Genomic DNA, 25,753 nt, shown 5'->3' on the forward strand with positions numbered 1-25,753 from the left:
CAGATAGTGCTGATCTCTAGACAAGTGTTTCCGTTTTTTTAACCGTCATCAGTAGAGATTACAGTCTTTGAAATCTGGGGTTTGCTGAGTAGGCTGCTAACATCTTTCTCAGGTCTGGTACCTCTCACAGGCATGCGGGTGCTTCATGCACAAGCTCGTCAGCTCAATGACTCACGGAAGTACTATTCAACAGGAACAGGGGTGGGAGCACACCGGTTCACCTCCAGCAAGGTTCGCACCTGGCATTGTGGTAAATGCCGTTTCGGTTACTTACTTGCTTCAAGAGTGTTCGAGTGTTTCACCACAGTTGGCGCAGATAGTGCTGATCTCTAGACACGTGTTTCTTGTTCTTTAACCGCCATCAGTAGAGATTACAGTCTTTCAAATGTGGAGTTTGCTAAGTAGGCAGCCAACATTTTTCTCAGGTCAGGTACGTCTCACAGGCAAGCGGGTGCTTCATCCACGAGCTCGTCAGCTCAATGACTCACTGGAGAACTATTAAACAGGAACAGGGGTTGGAGCACACCGCTTCACCTCCCAGCAAGGTTCGCACCTGGCATTGTGGTAAATGCAGTTTCAGTTAAGAGTGTTTCACCACAGTTGGCGCAGATAGTGCTGATCTCTAGACACGTGGTTCTGTTTCTTTAACTGTCATAGATAGAGATTACAGTCTTTGAAATTTGGGTTTTGCTGAGTAGGCTGCCAACATCTTTCTCAGGTCAGGTACCTCTCACAGGCGAGTGGGTGCTTCATCCACGAGCTCATCAGCTCAATGACTCATGGGAGTACAATTAAACAGGAACAGGGGTGGGAGCACACCGCTTAACCTCCCAGCAAGGTTCGCCCCTGGCATTGTGATAAATGCAGTTTCATTTACTTGCTTGCTTCAAGAGTGTTGGAGTGTTTCGCCACAGTTGGCACAGATAGTGCTGATCTCTAGACACGTGTTTTTGGTTCTTTAACCGTCATCAGTAGAGATTATAGTCTTTGAAATCTGGGGTTTGCTGAGTAGGCTGCCAACATCTTTCTCAGGTCTGGTACCTCTCACAGGCATGAGGGTGCTTCATTCACAAGCTCGTCAACTCAATGACTCACGGAAGTACTATTCAACAGGAACAGGGGTGGGAGCACACCGGTTCACCTCCAGCAAGGTTCGCACCTGGCATTGTGGTAAATGCAGTTTCGGTTACTTACTTGCTTCAAGAGTGTTCGAGTGTTTCACCACAGTTGGCGCAGATAGTGCTGATCTCTAGACACGTGTCTCTTGTTCTTTAACCGCCATCAGTAGAGATTACAGTCTTTCAAATGTGGAGTTTGCTAAGTAGGCAGCCAACATTTTTCTCAGGTCAGGTACGTCTCACAGGCAAGCGGGTGCTTCATCCACCAGCTCAACAACTCAATGACTCACTGGAGAACTATTAAACAGGAACAGGGGTTGGAGCACACCGCTTCACCTCCCAGCAAGGTTCGCACCTGGCATTGTGGTAAATGCAGTTTCAGTTAAGAGTGTTTCGCCACAGTTGGCGCAGATAGTGCTGATCTCTAGACACGTGGTTCTGTTTCTTTAACTGTCATAGATAGAGATTACAGTCTTTGAAATTTGGGGTTTGCTGAGTAGGCTGCCAACATCTTTCTCAGGTCAGGTACCTCTCACAGGCGAGTGGGTGCTTCATCCACGAGCTCATCAGCTCAATGACTCATGGGAGTACAATTAAACAGGAACAGGGGTGGGAGCACACCGCTTAACCTCCCAGCAAGGTTCGCCCCTGGCATTGTGATAAATGCAGTTTCATTTACTTGCTTGCTTCAAGAGTGTTGGAGTGTTTCGCCACAGTTGGCACAGATAGTGCTGATCTCTAGACATGTGTTTTTGGTTCTTTAACCGTCATCAGTAGAGATTATAGTCTTTGAAATCTGGGGTTTGCTGAGTAGGCTGCCAACATCTTTCTCAGGTCTGGTACCTCTCACAGGCATGAGGGTGCTTCATTCACAAGCTCGTCAACTCAATGACTCACAGGAGTACTATTAAACAGGAACAGGGGTGGGAGCACACCGGTTCACCTCCCAGCAAGATTCGCCCCTGGCATTGTGGTAAATGCAGTTTCAGTTACTTTCTTGCTTCAAGAGTTTTCGAGTGTTTCTCCACAGTTGGCGCAGATAGTACTGATCTCAAGACATGTGGTTCTGTTTCTTTAACTGTCATATATAGAGATTACAGTCTTTGAAATTTGGGGTTTGCTGAGTAGGCTGCCAACAGCTTTCTCAGGTCAGGTACGTCTCACAGGCATGCGGGTGCTTCATCCACGAGGTCGTCAGCTCAATGACTCACGGGAGAACTATTAAACAGGAACAGGGGTGGGAGCACACCGCTTCACCTCCCTGCAAGGTTCGCCCCTGGCATTGTGGTAAATGCATTTTCGGTTACTTGCTTGCTTCAAGAGTGTTAGAGTGTTTCGTCACAGTTGGTGCAGATAGTGCTGATCTCTAGACATGTGGTTCTGGTTCTTTAACCGTCATCAGTAGAGATTACAGTCTCTCAAATGTGGGGTTTGCAGAGCATTCTGCCAACATCTTTCTCAGATCAGGTACCTCTCGCTGGCATGCGGGTGCTTCATTCACAAGCTCGTCAGCTCAATGACTCACGGGAGTACTATTCAACAGGAACTGGGGTGGGAGCACACTGGTTCACCTCCAGCAAGGTACGCACCTGGCATTGTGGTAAATGCATTTTCGGTTACTTACTTGCTTCAAGAGTGTTCGAGTGTTTCACCACAGTTGGCGCAGATAGTGCTGATCTCTAGACACGTGTTTCTTGTTCTTTAACCGTCATCAGTAGAGATTACAGTCTTTGAAATCTGGGGTTTGCTGATTAGGCTGCCAACATCTTTCTCAGGTCAGATACCTCTCACAGGCATGCAGGTGCTTCATCCACGAACTCGTCAGCTCAATGACTCATGGGAGTACTATTAAACAGGAACAGGGGTGGGAGCACACCGGTTCTCCTCCCAGCAACTTTCGCCCCTGGCATTGTGGTAAGTGCAGTTTCAGTTACTTGCTTGCTTCAAGAGTGTTCGAGTGTTTCTCCACAGTTTGCGCAGATAGTGCTGATCTATAGACACGTGGTTCTGTTTCTTTAACTGTCATAGATAGAGATTACAGTCTTTGAAATTTGGGGTTTGCTGAGTAGACTGCCAACAGCTTTCTCAGGTCAAGTACCTATCACAGGCATGCGGGTGCTTCATCCACCAGCTCGTCAGCTTAATGACTCACAGGAGAACTATTAAACAGGAAAAAGGGTGGGAGCACACCGCTTCACCTCCCAGCAAGGTTCGTCTCTTGGCATCATGGTAAATGCAGTTTTGGTTACTTGCTTGCTTCAAGAGTGTTGTAGTGTTTCGCCACAATTGGCACAGATAGTGCTGATCTCTAGACACGTGTTTCTGGTTCTTTAACCGTCATCAGTAGAGATTACAGTCTTTCAAATGTGGAGTTTGCTAAGTAGGCTGCCAACATCTTTCTCAGGTTAGGTTCGTCTCACAGGCATGCGGGTGCTTCATCCACGAGGTCGTCAGCTCAATGACTCACGGGAGAACTATTAAACAGGAACAGGGGTGGGAGCACACCGCTTCACCTCCTAGCAAGGTTCACCCCTGGCATTGTGGTAAATGCATTTTCAGTTACTTGCTTGCTTCAAGAGTGTTCGAGTGTTTCGTCACAGTTGGCACAGATAGTGCTGATCTCTAGACACGTGGTTCTGGTTCTTTAACCGTCATCAGTAGAGATTACAGTCTTTCAAATGTGGGGTTTGCTGAGTATTCTGCCAACATCTTTCTCAGTTCAGGTACCTCTCACAGGCATGCGGGTGCTTCATCCACAAGCTTGTCAGCTCAATGACTCACAGGAGTACTATGAAACAGGAAAAGGGGTGGGAGCACACCGCTTCACCTCCCAGCAAGGTTCGCCCCTGGCATTGTGGTAAATACAGTTGCAGTTACTTACTTGCTTCAAGAGTGTTCGAGTGTTTCGCCACAGTTGGCGTAGATAGTGCTGATCTCTAGACACTTGTTTCTGGTTCTTTAACCGTCATCAGTAGAGATTACAGTCTTTCAAATGTCGAGTTTGCTGAGTAGGCTGCATACAACTTTCTCAGGTCAGGTACCTCTCACAGGCATGCGGGTGCTTCATCCACAAGCTTGTCAACTCAATGACTCACAGTAGTACTATTAAAAAGGAACAGGGGTGTGAGCACAGCGCTTAACCTCCCAGCAAGTTTCGCGCCCTGGCATTGTGGTAAATGCAGTTTCAGTTCCTTGCTTGCTTTAAGAGTGTTTGAGTGTTTCGCCACAGTTGGCGCAGATAGTGCTGATCTCTAGACACGTGGTTCTGGTTCTTTAACCGTCATCAGTAGAGATAACAGTCTCTCAAATGTGGGGTTTCCAGAGCATTCTGCCAACATCTTTCTCAGATCAGGTACCTCTCACTGGCATGCGGGTGCTTCATCCACGAGTTTGTCAGCTCAATGACTCACAGGAGTACTATTAAACAGGAAAAGGGGTGGGAGCACACCACTTCACCTCCTAGCAAGGTTCGCCCCTGGCATTGTGGTAAATGCAGTTTCAGTTACTTGCTTGCTTCAAGAGTGTTTGAGTGTTTCGCCACAGTTGGCGCAGATAGTGCTGATCTCTAGACACTTGTTTCTGTTTCTTTAACCGTCATCAGTAGAGATTACAGTCTTTCAAATGTGGACTTTGCTGAGTAGGCTGCGTACATCTTTCTCAGGTCAGGTACCTCTCACAGGCATGCGGGTGCTTCATCCACGAGCTAGTCAGCTCAATGATTCACAGGAGTACTATTAAACAGGAACGGGGTGGGAGCACAGCGCTTCACCTCCCAGCAGGGTTCGCACCCTGGCACTGTGGTAAATGCAGCTTCAGTTACTTGCTTGCTTTAAGAGTGTGCGAGTGTTTCGCCACAGTTGGCGCAGATAGTGCTGATCTATAGACACGTGTTTCTGGTTCTTTAACCGTCATCAGTAGAGATTACAGTCTTTGAAATTTTGGGTTTGCTGATTAGGCTGCCAACATATTTTTCAGGTCAGATACCTCTCACAGGCACGCGGGTGCTTCATCCATGAACTCGTCAGCTCAATGACTCACGGGAGTACTATTAAACAGGAACAGGGGTGGGTGCACACTGCTTCACCTCCCAGCAAGGTTTGCCCCTGGCATTGTGGTAAATGCAGTTTCAGTTACTTGCTTGCTTCAAGAGTGTTTGAGTGTTTCACCACAGTTGGCGCAATAGTGCTGATCTCTAGACACGTGGTTCTGTTACTTTAACTGTCATAGATAGAGATTATAGTCTTTGAAATTTGGGGTTTGCTGAGTAGGCCGCCAACATCTTTCTCAGGTCAGGTACCTCTCACAGGCATGCGGGTGATTCATCCACGAGCTAATCAGCTCAATGACTCATGGGAGTACTATTAAACAGAAACAGGGGTGGGAGCACACCGCTTCACCTCCCAGCAAGGTTTGCTCCTGGCATTGTGATAAATGCAGTTTCAGTTACTTGCTTGCTTCAAGAGTGTTCGAGTGTTTCGCCACAGTTGGCACAGATAGTACTGATCTCTAGACACGCGTTTCTGTTTCTTTAACTGTCATAGATAGAGATTACAGTCTTTGAAATTTGAGGTTTGCTGAGTAGGCTGCCAACATCTTTCTCAGGTCAGGTACCTCTCACAGGCATGCGGGTGTTTCATCCACGAGCTCTTCAGCTCAATGACTCATGGGAGTACTGTTAAACAGGAACAGGGGTGGGAGCACACCGGTTCATTTCCAGCAAGGTTCGTACCTGGCATTGTGGTATATGCAGTTTTGTTACTTGCTTGATTCAAGAGTGTTGGAGTGTTTCGCCACACTTTGCACAGATAGTGCTGATCTCTAGACACGTGTTTCTGGTTCTTTAACCGTCATCAGTAGAGATTACAGTCTTTCAAATGTGGAGTTTGCTAAGTAGGCTGCCAACATCTTTCTCAGGTCAGGTACGTCTCACAGGCATGCGGGTGCTTCATCCACGAGGTCGTCAGCTCAATGACTCACGGGAAAACTATTAAACAGGAACAGGGGTGGGAGCACACCGCTTCACCTCCCAGCAAGGTTCGCCCCTGGCATTGTGGTAAATGCATTTTCGGTTACTTGCTTGCTTCAAGAGTGTTCGAGTGTTTCGTCACAGTTGGCGCAGATAGTGCTGATCTCTAGACATGTGGTTCTGGTTCTTTAACCGTCATCAGTAGAGATTACAGTCTCTCAAATGTGGGGTTTGCAGAGCATTCTGCCAACATCTTTCTCAGATCAGGTACCTCTCACTGGCATGCGGGTGCTTCATTCACAAGCTCGTCAGCTCAATGACTCACAGGAGTACTATTCAACAGGAACAGGGGTGGGAGCACACTGATTCACCTCCAGCAAGGTACGCACCTGGCATTGTGGTAAATGCAGTTTCGGTTACTTACTTGCTTCAAGAGTGTTCGAGTGTTTCGCCACAGTTGGCGCAGATAGTGCTGATCTCTAGACACGTGTTTCTGGTTCTTTAACCATCATCAGTAGAGATTACAGTCTTTGAAATCTGGGGTTTGCTGATTAGGCTGCCAACATCTTTCTCAGGTCAGATACCTCTCACAGGCATGCAGGTGCTTCATCCACGAACTCGTCAGCTCAATGACTCATGGGAGTACTATTAAACAGGAACAGGGGTGGGAGCACACCGGTTCTCCTCCCAGCAACTTTCGCCCCTGGCATTGTGGTAAGTGCAGTTTCAGTTACTTGCTTGCTTCAAGAGTGTTCGAGTGTTTCTCCACAGTTTGCGCAGATAGTGCTGATCTATAGACACGTGGTTCTGTTTCTTTAACTGTCATAGATAGAGATTACAGTCTTTGAAATTTGGGGTTTGCTGAGTAGACTGCCAACAGCTTTCTCAGGTCAAGTACCTCTCACAGGCATGCGGGTGCTTCATCCACCAGCTCGTCAGCTTAATGACTCACAGGAGAACTATTAAACAGGAAAAAGGGTGGGAGCACACCGCTTCACCTCCCAGCAAGGTTCGTCTCTTGGCATCATGGTAAATGCAGTTTTGGTTACTTGCTTGCTTCAAGAGTGTTGTAGTGTTTCGCCACAATTGGCACAGATAGTGCTGATCTCTAGACACGTGTTTCTGGTTCTTTAACCGTCATCAGTAGAGATTACAGTCTTTCAAATGTGGAGTTTGCTAAGTAGGCTGCCAACATCTTTCTCAGGTTAGGTTCGTCTCACAGGCATGCGGGTGCTTCATCCACGAGGTCGTCAGCTCAATGACTCACGGGAGAACTATTAAACAGGAACAGGGGTGGGAGCACACCGCTTCACCTCCTAGCAAGGTTCACCCCTGGCATTGTGGTAAATGCATTTTCAGTTACTTGCTTGCTTCAAGAGTGTTCGAGTGTTTCGTCACAGTTGGCACAGATAGTGCTGATCTCTAGACACGTGGTTCTGGTTCTTTAACCGTCATCAGTAGAGATTACAGTCTTTCAAATGTGGGGTTTGCTGAGTATTCTGCCAACATCTTTCTCAGTTCAGGTACCTCTCACAGGCATGCGGGTGCTTCATCCACAAGCTTGTCAGCTCAATGACTCACAGGAGTACTATGAAACAGGAAAAGGGGTGGGAGCACACCGCTTCACCTCCCAGCAAGGTTCGCCCCTGGCATTGTGGTAAATACAGTTGCAGTTACTTACTTGCTTCAAGAGTGTTCGAGTGTTTCGCCACAGTTGGCGTAGATAGTGCTGATCTCTAGACACTTGTTTCTGGTTCTTTAACCGTCATCAGTAGAGATTACAGTCTTTCAAATGTCGAGTTTGCTGAGTAGGCTGCATACAACTTTCTCAGGTCAGGTACCTCTCACAGGCATGCGGGTGCTTCATCCACAAGCTTGTCAACTCAATGACTCACAGTAGTACTATTAAAAAGGAACAGGGGTGTGAGCACAGCGCTTAACCTCCCAGCAAGTTTCGCGCCCTGGCATTGTGGTAAATGCAGTTTCAGTTCCTTGCTTGCTTTAAGAGTGTTTGAGTGTTTCGCCACAGTTGGCGCAGATAGTGCTGATCTCTAGACACGTGGTTCTGGTTCTTTAACCGTCATCAGTAGAGATAACAGTCTCTCAAATGTGGGGTTTCCAGAGCATTCTGCCAACATCTTTCTCAGATCAGGTACCTCTCACTGGCATGCGGGTGCTTCATCCACGAGTTTGTCAGCTCAATGACTCACAGGAGTACTATTAAACAGGAAAAGGGGTGGGAGCACACCACTTCACCTCCTAGCAAGGTTCGCCCCTGGCATTGTGGTAAATGCAGTTTCAGTTACTTGCTTGCTTCAAGAGTGTTTGAGTGTTTCGCCACAGTTGGCGCAGATAGTGCTGATCTCTAGACACTTGTTTCTGTTTCTTTAACCGTCATCAGTAGAGATTACAGTCTTTCAAATGTGGACTTTGCTGAGTAGGCTGCGTACATCTTTCTCAGGTCAGGTACCTCTCACAGGCATGCGGGTGCTTCATCCACGAGCTAGTCAGCTCAATGATTCACAGGAGTACTATTAAACAGGAACGGGGTGGGAGCACAGCGCTTCACCTCCCAGCAGGGTTCGCACCCTGGCACTGTGGTAAATGCAGCTTCAGTTACTTGCTTGCTTTAAGAGTGTGCGAGTGTTTCGCCACAGTTGGCGCAGATAGTGCTGATCTATAGACACGTGTTTCTGGTTCTTTAACCGTCATCAGTAGAGATTACAGTCTTTGAAATTTTGGGTTTGCTGATTAGGCTGCCAACATATTTTTCAGGTCAGATACCTCTCACAGGCACGCGGGTGCTTCATCCATGAACTCGTCAGCTCAATGACTCACGGGAGTACTATTAAACAGGAACAGGGGTGGGTGCACACTGCTTCACCTCCCAGCAAGGTTTGCCCCTGGCATTGTGGTAAATGCAGTTTCAGTTACTTGCTTGCTTCAAGAGTGTTTGAGTGTTTCACCACAGTTGGCGCAATAGTGCTGATCTCTAGACACGTGGTTCTGTTACTTTAACTGTCATAGATAGAGATTATAGTCTTTGAAATTTGGGGTTTGCTGAGTAGGCCGCCAACATCTTTCTCAGGTCAGGTACCTCTCACAGGCATGCGGGTGATTCATCCACGAGCTAATCAGCTCAATGACTCATGGGAGTACTATTAAACAGAAACAGGGGTGGGAGCACACCGCTTCACCTCCCAGCAAGGTTTGCTCCTGGCATTGTGATAAATGCAGTTTCAGTTACTTGCTTGCTTCAAGAGTGTTCGAGTGTTTCGCCACAGTTGGCACAGATAGTACTGATCTCTAGACACGCGTTTCTGTTTCTTTAACTGTCATAGATAGAGATTACAGTCTTTGAAATTTGAGGTTTGCTGAGTAGGCTGCCAACATCTTTCTCAGGTCAGGTACCTCTCACAGGCATGCGGGTGTTTCATCCACGAGCTCTTCAGCTCAATGACTCATGGGAGTACTGTTAAACAGGAACAGGGGTGGGAGCACACCGGTTCATTTCCAGCAAGGTTCGTACCTGGCATTGTGGTATATGCAGTTTTGTTACTTGCTTGATTCAAGAGTGTTGGAGTGTTTCGCCACACTTTGCACAGATAGTGCTGATCTCTAGACACGTGTTTCTGGTTCTTTAACCGTCATCAGTAGAGATTACAGTCTTTCAAATGTGGAGTTTGCTAAGTAGGCTGCCAACATCTTTCTCAGGTCAGGTACGTCTCACAGGCATGCGGGTGCTTCATCCACGAGGTCGTCAGCTCAATGACTCACGGGAAAACTATTAAACAGGAACAGGGGTGGGAGCACACCGCTTCACCTCCCAGCAAGGTTCGCCCCTGGCATTGTGGTAAATGCATTTTCGGTTACTTGCTTGCTTCAAGAGTGTTCGAGTGTTTCGTCACAGTTGGCGCAGATAGTGCTGATCTCTAGACATGTGGTTCTGGTTCTTTAACCGTCATCAGTAGAGATTACAGTCTCTCAAATGTGGGGTTTGCAGAGCATTCTGCCAACATCTTTCTCAGATCAGGTACCTCTCACTGGCATGCGGGTGCTTCATTCACAAGCTCGTCAGCTCAATGACTCACAGGAGTACTATTCAACAGGAACAGGGGTGGGAGCACACTGATTCACCTCCAGCAAGGTACGCACCTGGCATTGTGGTAAATGCAGTTTCGGTTACTTACTTGCTTCAAGAGTGTTCGAGTGTTTCGCCACAGTTGGCGCAGATAGTGCTGATCTCTAGACACGTGTTTCTGGTTCTTTAACCATCATCAGTAGAGATTACAGTCTTTGAAATCTGGGGTTTGCTGATTAGGCTGCCAACATCTTTCTCAGGTCAGATACCTCTCACAGGCATGCAGGTGCTTCATCCACGAACTCGTCAGCTCAATGACTCATGGGAGTACTATTAAAAAGGAACAGGGGTGGGAGCACACCGGTTCTCCTCCCAGCAATTTTCGCCCCTGGCATTGTGGTAAGTGCAGTTTCAGTTACTTGCTTGCTTCAAGAGTGTTCGAGTGTTTCTCCACAGTTTGCGCAGATAGTGCTGATCTCTAGACACGTGGTTCTGTTTCTTTAACTGTCATAGATAGAGATTACAGTCTTTGAAATTTGGGGTTTGCTGAGTAGACTGCCAGCAGCTTTCTCAGGTCAAGTACCCCTCGCAGGCATGCGGATGCTTCATTCACAAGTTTGTCAGCTCAATGACTCACAGGAGTACTATTAAACAGGAAAAGGGGTGGGAGCACACCGCTTCACCTCCCAGCAAGGTTCGCCCCTGGCATTGTGGTAAATACAGTTGCAGTTACTTGCTTGCTTCAAGAGTGTTCGAGTGTTTCGCCACAGTTGGCACAGATAGTGCTGATCTCTAGACACTTGTTTCGAGTTCTTTAACCGTCATCAGTAGAGATTATAGTCTTTCAAATGTCGAGTTTGCTGAGTAGGCTGCGTACAACTTTCTCAGGTCAGGTACCTCTCACAGGCATGCGGGTGCTTCATCCACAAGCTTGTCAACTCAATGACTCACAGTAGTACTATTAAAAAGGAACAGGGGTGTGAGCACAGCGCTTAAACTCCCAGCAAGGTTTGCACCCTGGCATTGTGGTAAATGCAGTTTCAGTTTCTTGCTTGCTTTAAGAGTGTTTGAGTGTTTTGCCACAGTTGGCGCAGATAGTGCTGATCTCTAGACACGTGGTTCTGGTTCTTTAACCGTCATCAGTAGAGATAACAGTCTCTCAAATGTGGGGTTTCCAGAGCATTCTGCCAACATCTTTCTCAGATCAGGTACCTCTCACTGGCATGCGGGTGCTTCATCCACGAGTTTGTCAGCTCAATGACTCACAGGAGTACTATTAAACAGGAAAAGGGGTGGGAGCACACCACTACACCTCCTAGCAAGGTTCGCCCCTGGCATTGTGGTAAATGCAGTTTCAGTTACTTGATTGCTTCAAGAGTGTTTGAGTGTTTCGCCACAGTTGGCGCAGATAGTGCTGATCTCTAGACACTTGTTTCTGGTTCTTTAATCGTCATCAGTAGAGATTACAGTCTTTCAAATGTGGACTTTGCTGAGTAGGCTGCGTACATCTTTCTCAGGTCAGGTACCTCTCACAGGCATGCGGGTGCTTCATCCACGAGCTTGTCAGCTCAATGATTCACAGGAGTACTATTAAACAGGAACGGGGTGGGAGCACAGTGCTTCACCTCCCAGCAGGGTTCGCACCCTGGCATTGTGGTAAATGCAGTTTCAGTTACTTGCTTGCTTTAAGAGTGTGCAAGTGTTTCGCCACAGTTGGCGCAGATAGTGCTGATCTATAGACACGTGTTTCTGGTTCTTTAACCGTCATCAGTAGAGATTACAGTCTTTGAAATTTTGGGTTTGCTGATTAGGCTGCCAACATCTTTTTCAGGTCAGATACCTCACACAGGCACGCGGGTGCTTCATCCATGAACTCGTCAGCTCAATGACTCACGGGAGTACTATTAAACAGGAACAGGGGTGGGAGCACACTACTTCACCTCCCAGCAAGGTTTGCCCCTGGCATTGTGGTAAATGCAGTTTCAGTTACTTGCTTGCTTCAAGAGTGTTTGAGTGTTTCACCACAGTTGGCGCAATAGTGCTGATCTCTAGACACGTGGTTCTGTTTCTTTAACTGTCATAGATAGAGATTATAGTCTTTGATATTTGGGGTTTGCTGAGTAGGCTGCCAACATCTTTCTCAGGTCAGGTACCTCTCACAGGCATGCGGGTGCTTCATCCACGAGCTAATCAGCTCAATGACTCATGGGAGTACTGTTAAACAAGAACGGGGTGGGAGCACACCGGTTCATTTCTAGCAAGGTTCGTACCTGGCATTGTGGTATTTGCAGTTTTGGTTACTTGCTTGATTCAAGAGTGTTGGAGTGTTTCGCCACACTTGGCACAGATAGTGCTGATTTCTAGACACGTGTTTCTGGTTCTTTAACCATCATCAGTACAGATTGCAGTCTTTCAAATGTGGAGTTTGCTAAGTAGGCTGCCAACATCTTTCTCAGGTCAGGGACGTCTCACAGGCATGCGGTTGCTTCATCCACGAGGTCAGCAGCTCAATGACTCACGGGAGAACTATTAAACAGGAACAGGGGTGGGAGCACACTGCTTCACCTCCCAGGAAGGTTCGCCCCTGGCATTGTGGTAAATGCATTTTCGGTTACTTGCTTGCTTCAAGAGTGTTCGAGTGTTTCGTCAGAGTTGGCGCAGATAGTGCTGATCTCTAGACATGTGGTTCTGGTTCTTTAACCGTCATCAGTAGAGATTACAGTCGCTCAAATGTGGGGTTTGCAGAGCATTCTGCCAACATCTTTCTCAGATCAGGTACCTCTCACTGGCATGCGGGTGCTTCATTCACAAGCTCGTCAGCTCAATGACTCACGGGAGTACTATTCAACAGGAACAGGGGTGGGAGCACACTGGTTCACCTCCAGCAAGGTACGCACCTGGCATTGTGGTAAATGCAGTTTCGGTTACTTACTTGCTTCAAGAGTGTTCGAGTGTTTCTCCACAGTTTGCGCAGATAGTGCTGATCTCTAGACACGTGGTTCTGTTTCTTTAACTGTCATAGATAGAGATTACAGTCTTTGAAATTTGGGGTTTGCTGAGTAGACTGCCAACAGCTTTCTCAGGTCAAGTACCTCTCACAGGCATGCGGGTGCTTCATCCACCAGCTCGTCAGCTTAATGACTCACGGGAGAACTATTAAACAGGAAAAAGGGTGGGAGCACACCGCTTCACCTCCCAGCAAGGTTCGTCTCTTGGCATCGTGGTAAATGCAGTTTTGGTTACTTGCTTGCTTCAAGAGTGTTGAAGTGTTTCGCCACAGTTGGCACAGATAGTGCTGATCTCTAGACACGTGTTTTTGGTTCTTTAACCGTCATCAGTAGAGATTACAGTCTTTCAAATGTCGAGTTTGCTAAGTAGGCTGCCAACATCTTTCTCAGGTTAGGTACGTCTCACAGGCATGCGGGTGCTTCATCCACGAGGTCGTCAGCTCAATGACTCACGGGAGAACTATTAAACAGGAACAGGGGTGGGAGCACACCGCTTCACATCCCAGCAAGGTTCGCCCCTGGCATTGTGGTAAATGCATTTTCAGTTACTTGCTTGCTTCAAGAGTGTTCGAGTCTTTCGTCACAGTTGGCGCAGATAGTGCTGCTCTCTAGACACGTGGTTCTGGTTCTTTAACCGTCATCAGTAGAGATTACAGTCTTTCAAATGTGGGGTTTGCTGAGTATTCTGCCAACATCTTTCTCAGTTCAGGTACCTCTCACAGGCATGCGGGTGCTTCATCCACAAGCTTGTCAGCTCAATGACTCACAGGAGTACTATTAAACAGGAAAAGGGGTGGGAGCACACCGCTTCACCTCCCAGCAAGGTTCGCCCCTGGCATTGTGGTAAATACAGTTGCAGTTACTTGCTTGCTTCAAGATTGTTCGAGTGTTTCGCCACAGTTGGCGCAGATAGTGCTGATCTCTAGACACTTGTTTCTGGTTCTTTAACCGTCATCAGTAGAAATTACAGTCTTTCAAATGTCGAGTTTGCTGAGTAGGCTGCGTACAACTTTCTCAGGTCAGGTACCTCTCACAGGCATGCGGGTGCTTCATCCACAAGCTCGTCAGCTCAATGACTCACATGAGTACTATTAAACAGGAAAAGGGGTGGGAGCACACCACTTCACCTCCTAGCAAGGTTCGCCCCTGGCATTGTGGTAAATGCAGTTTCAGTTACTTGCTTGCTTCAAGAGTGTTTGAGTGTTTCGCTACAGTTGGCGCAGATAGTGCTGATCTCTAGACACTTGTTTCTGGTTCTTTAACCGTCATCAGTAGAGATTACAGTCTTTCAAATGTGGACTTTGCTGAGTAGGCTGCGTACATCTTTCTCAGGTCAGGTACCTCTCACAGGCATGCGGGTGCTTCATCCACGAGCTTGTCAGATCAATGATTCACAGGAGTACTATTAAACAGGAACGGGGTGGGAGCACAGCGCTTCACCTCCCAGCAGGGTTCGCACCCTGGCATTGTGGTAAATGCAGTTTCAGTTACTTGCTTGCTTTAAGAGTGTGCGAGTGTTTCGCCACAGTTGGCGCAGATAGTGCTGATCTATAGACACATGTTTCTGGTTCTTTAACCGTCATCAGTAGAGATTACAGTCTTTGAAATTTTGGGTTTGCTGATTAGGCTGCCAACATCTTTTTCATTTCAGATACCTCTCACAGGCACACGGGTGCTTCATCCATGGACTCGTCAGCTCAATGACTCACGGGAGTACTATTAAACAGGAACAGGGGTGGGAGCACACTGCTTCACCTCCCAGCAAGGTTTGCCACTGGCATTGTGGTAAATGCAGTTTCAGTTACTTGCTTGCTTCAAGAGTGTTTGAGTGTTTCACCACAGTTGGCGCAATAGTGCTGATCTCTAGACACGTGGTTCTGTTTCTTTAACTGTCATAGATAGAGATTATAGTCTTTGAAATTTGGGGTTTGCTGAGTAGGCTGCCAACATCTTTCTCAGGTCAGGTACCTCTCACAGGCATGCGGGTGCTTCATCCATGAGCTAATCAGCTCAATGACTCATGGGAGTACTATTAAACAGAAACAGGGGTGGGAGCACACCGCTTCACCTCCCAGCAAGGTTCACTCCTGGCATTGTGATAAATGCAGTTTCAGTTACTTGCTTGCTTCAAGAGTGTTCGAGTGTTTCGCCACAGTTGTCACAGATAGTGCTGATCTCTAGAGACGTGTTTCTGGTTCTATAACTGTCATCAATAGAGATTACAGTCTTTGAAATCTGGGGTTTGCTGAGTAGGCTGCCAACATCTTTCTCAGGTCTGGTACCTCTCACAGGCATGCTGGTGCTTCATTCACAAGCTTGTCAGCTCAATGACTCATGGGGGTACTGTTAAACAGGAACAGAGGTGGGAGCACACCGGTTCATTTCCAGCAAGTTTCGTACCTGGCATTGTGGTATATGCAGTTTTGGTTACTTGCTTGCTTCAAGAGTGTTGGAGGGTTTCGCCACACTTGGCACAGATAGTGCTGATCTCTAGACACGTGTTTCTGGTTCTTTAACCGTCATCAGTAGAGATTACAGTCTTTCAAATGGGGAGTTTGCTAAGTAGGCTGCTAACATCTTTCTCAGGTCAGGTACGTCTCACAGGCATGGGGGTGCTTTATCCACGAGCTCGTCAGCTCAATGATTCACGGAAGAACTATTAAACAGGAACAGGGGTGGGAGCACACCGCTTCACCTTTCAGCAAGGTTCACCCCTGGCATTGTGGTAAATTCATTTTCGGTTACTTACTTGCTTCAAGAGTGTTCGAGTGTTTCGTCACAGTTGGCGCAGATAGTACTGATCTCTAGACACGTGGTTCTGGTTCTTTAACCGTCATCAGTAGAGATTACAGTCTCTCAAATGTGGTGTTTGCAGAGCATTCTGCCAACATCTTTCTCAGATCATGTACCTCTCACTGGCATGCGGGTGCTTCATCCAGGAGCTTGTCAGCTCAATGACTCACAGGAGTACTATTATACAGGAAAAGGTGTGGGAGCACACCACTTCACCTCCCAGCAAGTTTCGCCCCTTGCATTGTGGTAAATGCAGTTTCAGTTACTTGCTTGCTTCAAGAGTGTTCGAGTGTTTCGCCACAGTTGGCGCAAATAGTGCTGATCTCTAGACACTTGTTTCTGGTTCTTTAACCGTCATCAGTAGAGATTACAGTCTTTCAAACGTGGACTTTGCTGAGTAGGCTGCGTACATCTTTCTCAGGTCAGGTACCTCTCACAGGCATGCGGGCGCTTCATCCACAAGCTTGTCAACTCAATGACTCACAATAGTACTATTAAACAGGAACAGGGGTGTGAGCACAGCGCTGAACCTCCCAGCAAGGTTCGCACCCTGGCATTGTGGTAAATGCAGTTTCAGTTCCTTGCTTGCTTTAAGAGTGTTTGAGTGTTTCGCCACAGTTGGCACATATAGTGCTGATCTCTAGACACGTGGTTCTCGTTCTTTAACCGTCATCAGTAGAGATAACAGTCTCTCAAATGTGGGGTTTCCAGAACATTCTGCCAACATCTTTCTCAGGTGAGGTACCTCTCACTGGCATGTGGGTGCTTCATCCACGAGTTTGTCAGCTCAATGATTCACAGGAGTACTATTAAACAGGAAAAGGGGTGGGAGCACACCACTTCACCTCCTAGCAAGGTTCGCCCCTAATATTGTGGTAAATGCAGTTTCAGTTACTTGCTTGCTTCAAGAGTGTTTGAGTGTTTCGCCACAGTTGGCGCAGATAGTGCTGATCTCTAGACACTTGTTTCTGGTTCTTTAACCGTCATCAGTAGATATTACAGTCTTTCAAATGTGGACTTTGCTGAGTAGGCTGCGTACATCTTTCTCAGGTCAGGTACCTCTCACAGGACTGCGGGTGCTTCATCCACGAGCTTGTCAGCTCAATGATTCACAGGAGTACTATTAAACAGGAACGGGGTGGGAGCACAGCGCTTCACCTCCCAGCAGGGTTCGCACCCTGTCATTGTGGTAAATGCAGTTTCAGTTACTTGCTTGCTTTAAGAGTGTGCGAGTGTTTCGCCACAGTTGGCGCAGATAGTGCTGATCTATAGACATGTGTTTCTGGTTCTTTAACCGTCATCAGTAGAGATTACAGTCTTTGAAATTTTGGGTTTGCTGATTAGGCTGCCAACAACTTTTTCAGGTCAGATACCTCTCACAGGCACGCGGGTGCTTCATCCGTGAACTCGTCAGCTCAATGACTCACGGGAGTACTATTAAACAGGAACAGGGGTGGGAGCACACTGCTTCACCTCCCAGCAAGGTTTGCCCCTGGCATTGTGGTAAATGCAGTTTCAGTTACTTGCTTGCTTCAAGAGTGTTTGAGTGTTTCCCCACAGTTGGCGCAATAGTGCTGATCTCTAGACACGTGGTTCTGTTTCTTTAACTGTCATAGATAGAGATTATAGTCTTTGAAATTTGGGGTTTGCTGAGTAGGCTGCCAACATCTTTCTCAGGTCAGGTACCTCTCACAGGCATACGGGTGCTTCATCCACGAGCTAATCAGCTCAATGACTCATGGGAGTACTATTAAACAGAAACAGGGGTGAGAGCACACCGCTTCATCTCCCAGCAAGGTTCGCTCCTAGCATTGTGATAAATGCAGTTTCAGTTACTTGCTTGCTTCAAGAGTGTTCGAGTGTTTCGCCACAGTTGGCACAGATAGTGCTGATCTCTAGAGACGTGTTTCTGGTTCTTTAACTGACATCAATAGAGATAACAGTCTTTGAAATCTCGGGTTTGCTGAGTAGGCTGCCAACATCTTTCTCAGGTCTGGTACATCTCACAGGCATGCGGGTGCTTCATTCACAAGCTTGTCAGCTCAATGACTCACGGGAGTACTATTAAACAGGAAAAGGGGTGGGAGCACACCACTTCACCTCCTAGCAAGGTTCACCCCTGGCATTGTGGTAAATGCAGTTTCAGTTACTTGCTTGCTTCAAGATTGTTTGAGTGTTTCGCCACAGTTGGTGCAGATAGTGCTGATCTCTAGACACTTGTTTCTGGGTCTTTAACCGTCATCAGTAGAGATTACAGTCTTTCAAATGTGGACTTTGCTGAGTAGGCTGCGTACATCTTTCTCAGGTCAGGTACCTCTCACAGGCATCCAAGTGCTTCATCCACAAGCTCGTCAGCTCAATGACTCACGGGAGAACTATTATACAGGAAAAGGTGTGGGAGCACACCACTTCACCTCCCAGCAAGGTTCGCCCCTTGCATTGTGGTAATTGCAGTTTCAGTTACTTGCTTGCTTCAAGAGTGTTCGAGTGTTTCGCCACAGTTGGCGCAAATAGTGCTGATCTCTAGACACTTGTTTCTGGTTCTTTAACCGTCATCAGTAGAGATTACAGTCTTTCAAATGTGGTCTTTGCTGAGTAGGCTGCGTACATCTTTCTCAGGTCAGGTACCTCTCACAGGCATGCGGGTGCTTCATCCACGAGCTTGTCAGCTCAATGATTCACAGGAGCACTATTAAACAGGAACGCGGTGGGAGCACAGCGCTTCACCTCCCACTAAGGTTCGCACCCTGGCATTGTGGTAAATGCAGTTTCAGTTATTTGCTTGCTTTAAGAGTGTGCGAGTGTTTCGCCACAGTTGGCGCAGATAGTGCTGAGCTATAGACATGTGTTTCTGGTTCTTTAACCGTCATCAGTAGAAATTACAGTCTTTGAAATATGGGGTTTGCTGAGCAGGCTGCCAACATCTTTCTCAGTTCAGGTACCTCTCACAGGCATGCGGGTGCTTCATCCACAAGCTTGTCAGCTCAATGACTCACAGGAGTACTATTAAACAGGAAAAGGGGTGGGAGCACACCGCTTCACCTCCCAGCAAGGTTCGCCCCTGGCATTGTGGTAAATACAGTTGCAGTTACTTGCTTGCTTCAAGATTGTTCGAGTGTTTCGCCACAGTTGGCGCAGATAGCGCTGATCTCTAGACACTTGTTTCTGGTTCTTTAACCGTCATCAGTAGAAATTACAGTCTTTCAAATGTCGAGTTTGCTGAGTAGGCTGCGTACAACTTTCTCAGGTCAGGTACCTCTCACAGGCATGCGGGTGCTTCATCCACAAGCTCGTCAGCTCAATGACTCACATGAGTACTATTAAACAGGAAAAGGGGTGGGAGCACACCACTTCACCTCCTAGCAAGGTTCGCCCCTGGCATTGTGGTAAATGCAGTTTCAGTTACTTGCTTGCTTCAAGAGTGTTTGAGTGTTTCGCTACAGTTGGCGCAGATAGTGCTGATCTCTAGACACTTGTTTCTGGTTCTTTAACCGTCATCAGTAGAAATTACAGTCTTTCAAATGTGGACTTTGCTGAGTAGGCTGCGTACATCTTTCTCAGGTCAGGTACCTCTCACAGGCATGCGGGTGCTTCATCCACGAGCTTGTCAGATCAATGATTCACAGGAGTACTATTAAACAGGAACGGGGTGGGAGCACAGCGCTTCACCTCCCAGCAGGGTTCGCACCCTGGCATTGTGGTAAATGCAGTTTCAGTTACTTGCTTGCTTTAAGAGTGTGCGAGTGTTTCGCCACAGTTGGCGCAGATAGTGCTGATCTATAGACACATGTTTCTGGTTCTTTAACCGTCATCAGTAGAGATTACAGTCTTTGAAATTTTGGGTTTGCTGATTAGGCTGCCAACATCTTTTTCATTTCAGATACCTCTCACAGGCACACGGGTGCTTCATCCATGGACTCGTCAGCTCAATGACTCACGGGAGTACTATTAAACAGGAACAGGGGTGGGAGCACACTGCTTCACCTCCCAGCAAGGTTTGCCACTGGCATTGTGGTAAATGCAGTTTCAGTTACTTGCTTGCTTCAAGAGTGTTTGAGTGTTTCACCACAGTTGGCGCAATAGTGCTGATCTCTAGACACGTGGTTCTGTTTCTTTAACTGTCATAGATAGAGATTATAGTCTTTGAAATTTGGGGTTTGCTGAGTAGGCTGCCAACATCTTTCTCAGGTCAGGTACCTCTCACAGGCATGCGGGTGCTTCATCCATGAGCTAATCAGCTCAATGACTCATGGGAGTACTATTAAACAGAAACAGGGGTGGGAGCACACCGCTTCACCTCCCAGCAAGGTTCACTCCTGGCATTGTGATAAATGCAGTTTCAGTTACTTGCTTGCTTCAAGAGTGTTCGAGTGTTTCGCCACAGTTGTCACAGATAGTGCTGATCTCTAGAGACGTGTTTCTGGTTCTATAACTGTCATCAATAGAGATTACAGTCTTTGAAATCTGGGGTTTGCTGAGTAGGCTGCCAACATCTTTCTCAGGTCTGGTACCTCTCACAGGCATGCTGGTGCTTCATTCACAAGCTTGTCAGCTCAATGACTCATGGGGGTACTGTTAAACAGGAACAGAGGTGGGAGCACACTGGTTCATTTCCAGCAAGTTTCGTACCTGGCATTGTGGTATATGCAGTTTTGGTTACTTGCTTGCTTCAAGAGTGTTGGAGGGTTTCGCCACACTTGGCACAGATAGTGCTGATCTCTAGACACGTGTTTCTGGTTCTTTAACCGTCATCAGTAGAGATTACAGTCTTTCAAATGGGGAGTTTGCTAAGTAGGCTGCTAACATCTTTCTCAGGTCAGGTACGTCTCACAGGCATGGGGGTGCTTTATCCACGAGCTCGTCAGCTCAATGATTCACGGGAGAACTATTAAACAGGAACAGGGGTGGGAGCACACCGCTTCACCTCCCAGCAAGGTTCACCCCTGGCATTGTGGTAAATTCATTTTCGGTTACTTACTTGCTTCAAGAGTGTTCGAGTGTTTCGTCACAGTTGGCGCAGATAGTACTGATCTCTAGACACGTGGTTCTGGTTCTTTAACCGTCATCAGTAGAGATTACAGTCTCTCAAATGTGGTGTTTGCAGAGCATTCTGCCAACATCTTTCTCAGATCATGTACCTCTCACTGGCATGCGGGTGCTTCATCCAGGAGCTTGTCAGCTCAATGACTCACAGGAGTACTATTATACAGGAAAAGGTGTGGGAGCACACCACTTCACCTCCCAGCAAGTTTCGCCCCTTGCATTGTGGTAAATGCAGTTTCAGTTACTTGCTTGCTTCAAGAGTGTTCGAGTGTTTCGCCACAGTTGGCGCAAATAGTGCTGATCTCTAGACACTTGTTTCTGGTTCTTTAACCGTCATCAGTAGAGATTACAGTCTTTCAAACGTGGACTTTGCTGAGTAGGCTGCGTACATCTTTCTCAGGTCAGGTACCTCTCACAGGCATGCGGGCGCTTCATCCACAAGCTTGTCAACTCAATGACTCACAATAGTACTATTAAACAGGAACAGGGGTGTGAGCACAGCGCTGAACCTCCCAGCAAGGTTCGCACCCTGGCATTGTGGTAAATGCAGTTTCAGTTCCTTGCTTGCTTTAAGAGTGTTTGAGTGTTTCGCCACAGTTGGCACATATAGTGCTGATCTCTAGACACGTGGTTCTCGTTCTTTAACCGTCATCAGTAGAGATAACAGTCTCTCAAATGTGGGGTTTCCAGAACATTCTGCCAACATCTTTCTCAGGTGAGGTACCTCTCACTGGCATGTGGGTGCTTCATCCACGAGTTTGTCAGCTCAATGATTCACAGGAGTACTATTAAACAGGAAAAGGGGTGGGAGCACACCACTTCACCTCCTAGCAAGGTTCGCCCCTAATATTGTGGTAAATGCAGTTTCAGTTACTTGCTTGCTTCAAGAGTGTTTGAGTGTTTCGCCACAGTTGGCGCAGATAGTGCTGATCTCTAGACACTTGTTTCTGGTTCTTTAACCGTCATCAGTAGATATTACAGTCTTTCAAATGTGGACTTTGCTGAGTAGGCTGCGTACATCTTTCTCAGGTCAGGTACCTCTCACAGGCCTGCGGGTGCTTCATCCACGAGCTTGTCAGCTCAATGATTCACAGGAGTACTATTAAACAGGAACGGGGTGGGAGCACAGCGCTTCACCTCCCAGCAGGGTTCGCACCCTGTCATTGTGGTAAATGCAGTTTCAGTTACTTGCTTGCTTTAAGAGTGTGCGAGTGTTTCGCCACAGTTGGCGCAGATAGTGCTGATCTATAGACATGTGTTTCTGGTTCTTTAACCGTCATCAGTAGAGATTACAGTCTTTGAAATTTTGGGTTTGCTGATTAGGCTGCCAACAACTTTTTCAGGTCAGATACCTCTCACAGGCACGCGGGTGCTTCATCCGTGAACTCGTCAGCTCAATGACTCACGGGAGTACTATTAAACAGGAACAGGGGTGGGAGCACACTGCTTCACCTCCCAGCAAGGTTTGCCCCTGGCATTGTGGTAAATGCAGTTTCAGTTACTTGCTTGCTTCAAGAGTGTTTGAGTGTTTCCCCACAGTTGGCGCAATAGTGCTGATCTCTAGACACGTGGTTCTGTTTCTTTAACTGTCATAGATAGAGATTATAGTCTTTGAAATTTGGGGTTTGCTGAGTAGGCTGCCAACATCTTTCTCAGGTCAGGTACCTCTCACAGGCATACGGGTGCTTCATCCACGAGCTAATCAGCTCAATGACTCATGGGAGTACTATTAAACAGAAACAGGGGTGAGAGCACACCGCTTCATCTCCCAGCAAGGTTCGCTCCTAGCATTGTGATAAATGCAGTTTCAGTTACTTGCTTGCTTCAAGAGTGTTCGAGTGTTTCGCCACAGTTGGCACAGATAGTGCTGATCTCTAGAGACGTGTTTCTGGTTCTTTAACTGACATCAATAGAGATAACAGTCTTTGAAATCTCGGGTTTGCTGAGTAGGCTGCCAACATCTTTCTCAGGTCTGGTACATCTCACAGGCATGCGGGTGCTTCATTCACAAGCTTGTCAGCTCAATGACTCACGGGAGTACTATTAAACAGGAAAAGGGGTGGGAGCACACCACTTCACCTCCTAGCAAGGTTCACCCCTGGCATTGTGGTAAATGCAGTTTCAGTTACTTGCTTGCTTCAAGATTGTTTGAGTGTTTCGCCACAGTTGGTGCAGATAGTGCTGATCTCTAGACACTTGTTTCTGGGTCTTTAACCGTCATCAGTAGAGATTACAGTCTTTCAAATGTGGACTTTGCTGAGTAGGCTGCGTACATCTTTCTCAGGTCAGGTACCTCTCACAGGCATCCAAGTGCTTCATCCACAAGCTCGTCAGCTCAATGACTCACGGGAGAACTATTATACAGGAAAAGGTGTGGGAGCACACCACTTCACCTCCCAGCAAGGTTCGCCCCTTGCATTGTGGTAATTGCAGTTTCAGTTACTTGCTTGCTTCAAGAGTGTTCGAGTGTTTCGCCACAGTTGGCGCAAATAGTGCTGATCTCTAGACACTTGTTTCTGGTTCTTTAACCGTCATCAGTAGAGATTACAGTCTTTCAAATGTGGTCTTTGCTGAGTAGGCTGCGTACATCTTTCTCAGGTCAGGTACCTCTCACAGGCATGCGGGTGCTTCATCCACGAGCTTGTCAGCTCAATGATTCACAGGAGCACTATTAAACAGGAACGCGGTGGGAGCACAGCGCTTCACCTCCCACTAAGGTTCGCACCCTGGCATTGTGGTAAATGCAGTTTCAGTTATTTGCTTGCTTTAAGAGTGTGCGAGTGTTTCGCCACAGTTGGCGCAGATAGTGCTGAGCTATAGACATGTGTTTCTGGTTCTTTAACCGTCATCAGTAGAAATTACAGTCTTTGAAATATGGGGTTTGCTGAGCAGGCTGCCAATATCTTTCTCAGGTCAGGTACCTCTCACAGGCATGCGGGTGCTTCATCCATGAACTCGTCAGCTCAATGACTTAAGGGAGTACTATTAAACAGGAACAGGGGTGGGAGCACAGCGCTTCACCTCCCAGCAAGGTTCACCCCTGGCTTTGTGGTAAATGCAGTTTCATTTACTTGCTTGCTTCACGAGTGTTTGAGTGTTTCGCCACAGTTGGCGCAGATAGTGCTTATCTCTAGACATGTGGTTCTGTTTTTTTAACTGTCATAGATAGAGATTACAGTCTTTGAAATTTGGGGTTTGCTGAGTAGGCTGCCAACATCTTTCTCAGGTCTGGTCCCTCTCACAGGCATGCGGGTGCTTCATCCATGAACTCGTCAGCTCAATGACAAACAGGAGTACTATTAAACAGGAACAGGGGTGGGAGCACAGCGCTTCACCTCCCAGCAAGGTTCGCCACTGGCATTGTGGTAAATGCAGTTTCAGTTACTTGCTTGCTTCAAGAGTGTTCAAGTGTGCCCCCACAGTTGGCACAGATAGTGCTGATCTCTAGACACTTGTTTCTGGTTCTTTAACTTGTAATCAGTAGAGATGACAGTCTTTGAAATCTGGGGTTTGCTGAGTAGGCTGCCAACAACTTTCTCAGGTCTGGTACCTCTCACAGGCATGCGGGTGCTTCATTCACAAGCTCGTCAGCTCAATGACTCACGGGAGTACTATTAAACAGGAACAGGGGTGGGAGCACACCGGTTCACCTCCAGCAAGGTTCGCACCTGGCATTGTGGTAAATGCAGTTTTGGTTACTTACTTGCTTCAAGAGTGTTCGAGTACTTTGCCACAGTTGGTGCAGATAGTGCTGATCTCTAGACACGTGTTTCTGGTTCTTTAACCGTCATCAGTAGAGATTAGAGTCTTTCAAATATGGAGTTTGCTGAATAGGCTGCGTTCATCTTTCTCAGGTCAGGTACCTCTCACAGGCATGTGGGTGCTTCATCCACGAGCTTGTCAGCGCAATGACTCACAGGAGTACTATTAAACAGGAACAGGGGTGGGAGCACACCGCTTCACCTCCCAGCAAGGTTCTCACCCTGGCATTGTGGTAAATGCAGTTTCAGTTACTTGCTTGCTTTAAGAGTGTTCGAGTGTTTCGCCACAGTTGGCACAGATAGTGCTGATCTCTAGACACGTGTTTCTGCTTCTTTAACCGTCATCAGTAGAGATTACCGTCTTTGAAATTTGGGGTTTGCTGAGTAGGCTGCCAACATCTTTCTCAGGTCAGATACCTCTCACAGGCATGCGGGTGATTCATCCATGAGTTTGTCAGCTCAATGACTCACTGGAGAACTATTAAACAGGAACAGGGGTGGGAGCACACCGCTTCACCTCGCAGGAAGGTTCACCCCTGGCATTGTGGTAAATGCAGTTTCGGTTACTTGCTTACTTCAAGAGTGTTCTAGTGTTTTGCCACAGTTGGCGCAGATAGTGCTGATCTCTAGACATGTGGTTCTGTTTCTTTAACTGTCATAGATAGCGATTACAGTCTTTGAAATTTGGGGTTTGCTGAGTGGGCTGCCAACATCTTTCTCAGGTCAGGTACCTCTCACAGGCATGCGGGTGCTTCATCCACGAGCTCATCAGCTCAGTGACTCATGGGAGTACTATTAAACAGGAACAGGGGTGGTAGCACACCGCTTCACATCACAACAAGGTTCGCCCCTGGCATTGTGATAAATGCAGTTTCAGTTACTTGCTTGCTTCAAGAGTGTTCGACTATTTCGCCACAGTTGGCGCAGATAGTGCTGATCTCTAGACAGGTGTTTCTGGTTCTTTAACCGTCATCAGTAGAGAT

Source organism: Triturus cristatus, chromosome 8 (genome assembly GCF_964204655.1).
Source record: "Triturus cristatus chromosome 8, aTriCri1.1, whole genome shotgun sequence".
In the NCBI taxonomy this organism is placed as follows: Eukaryota; Metazoa; Chordata; class Amphibia; order Caudata; family Salamandridae; genus Triturus; species Triturus cristatus.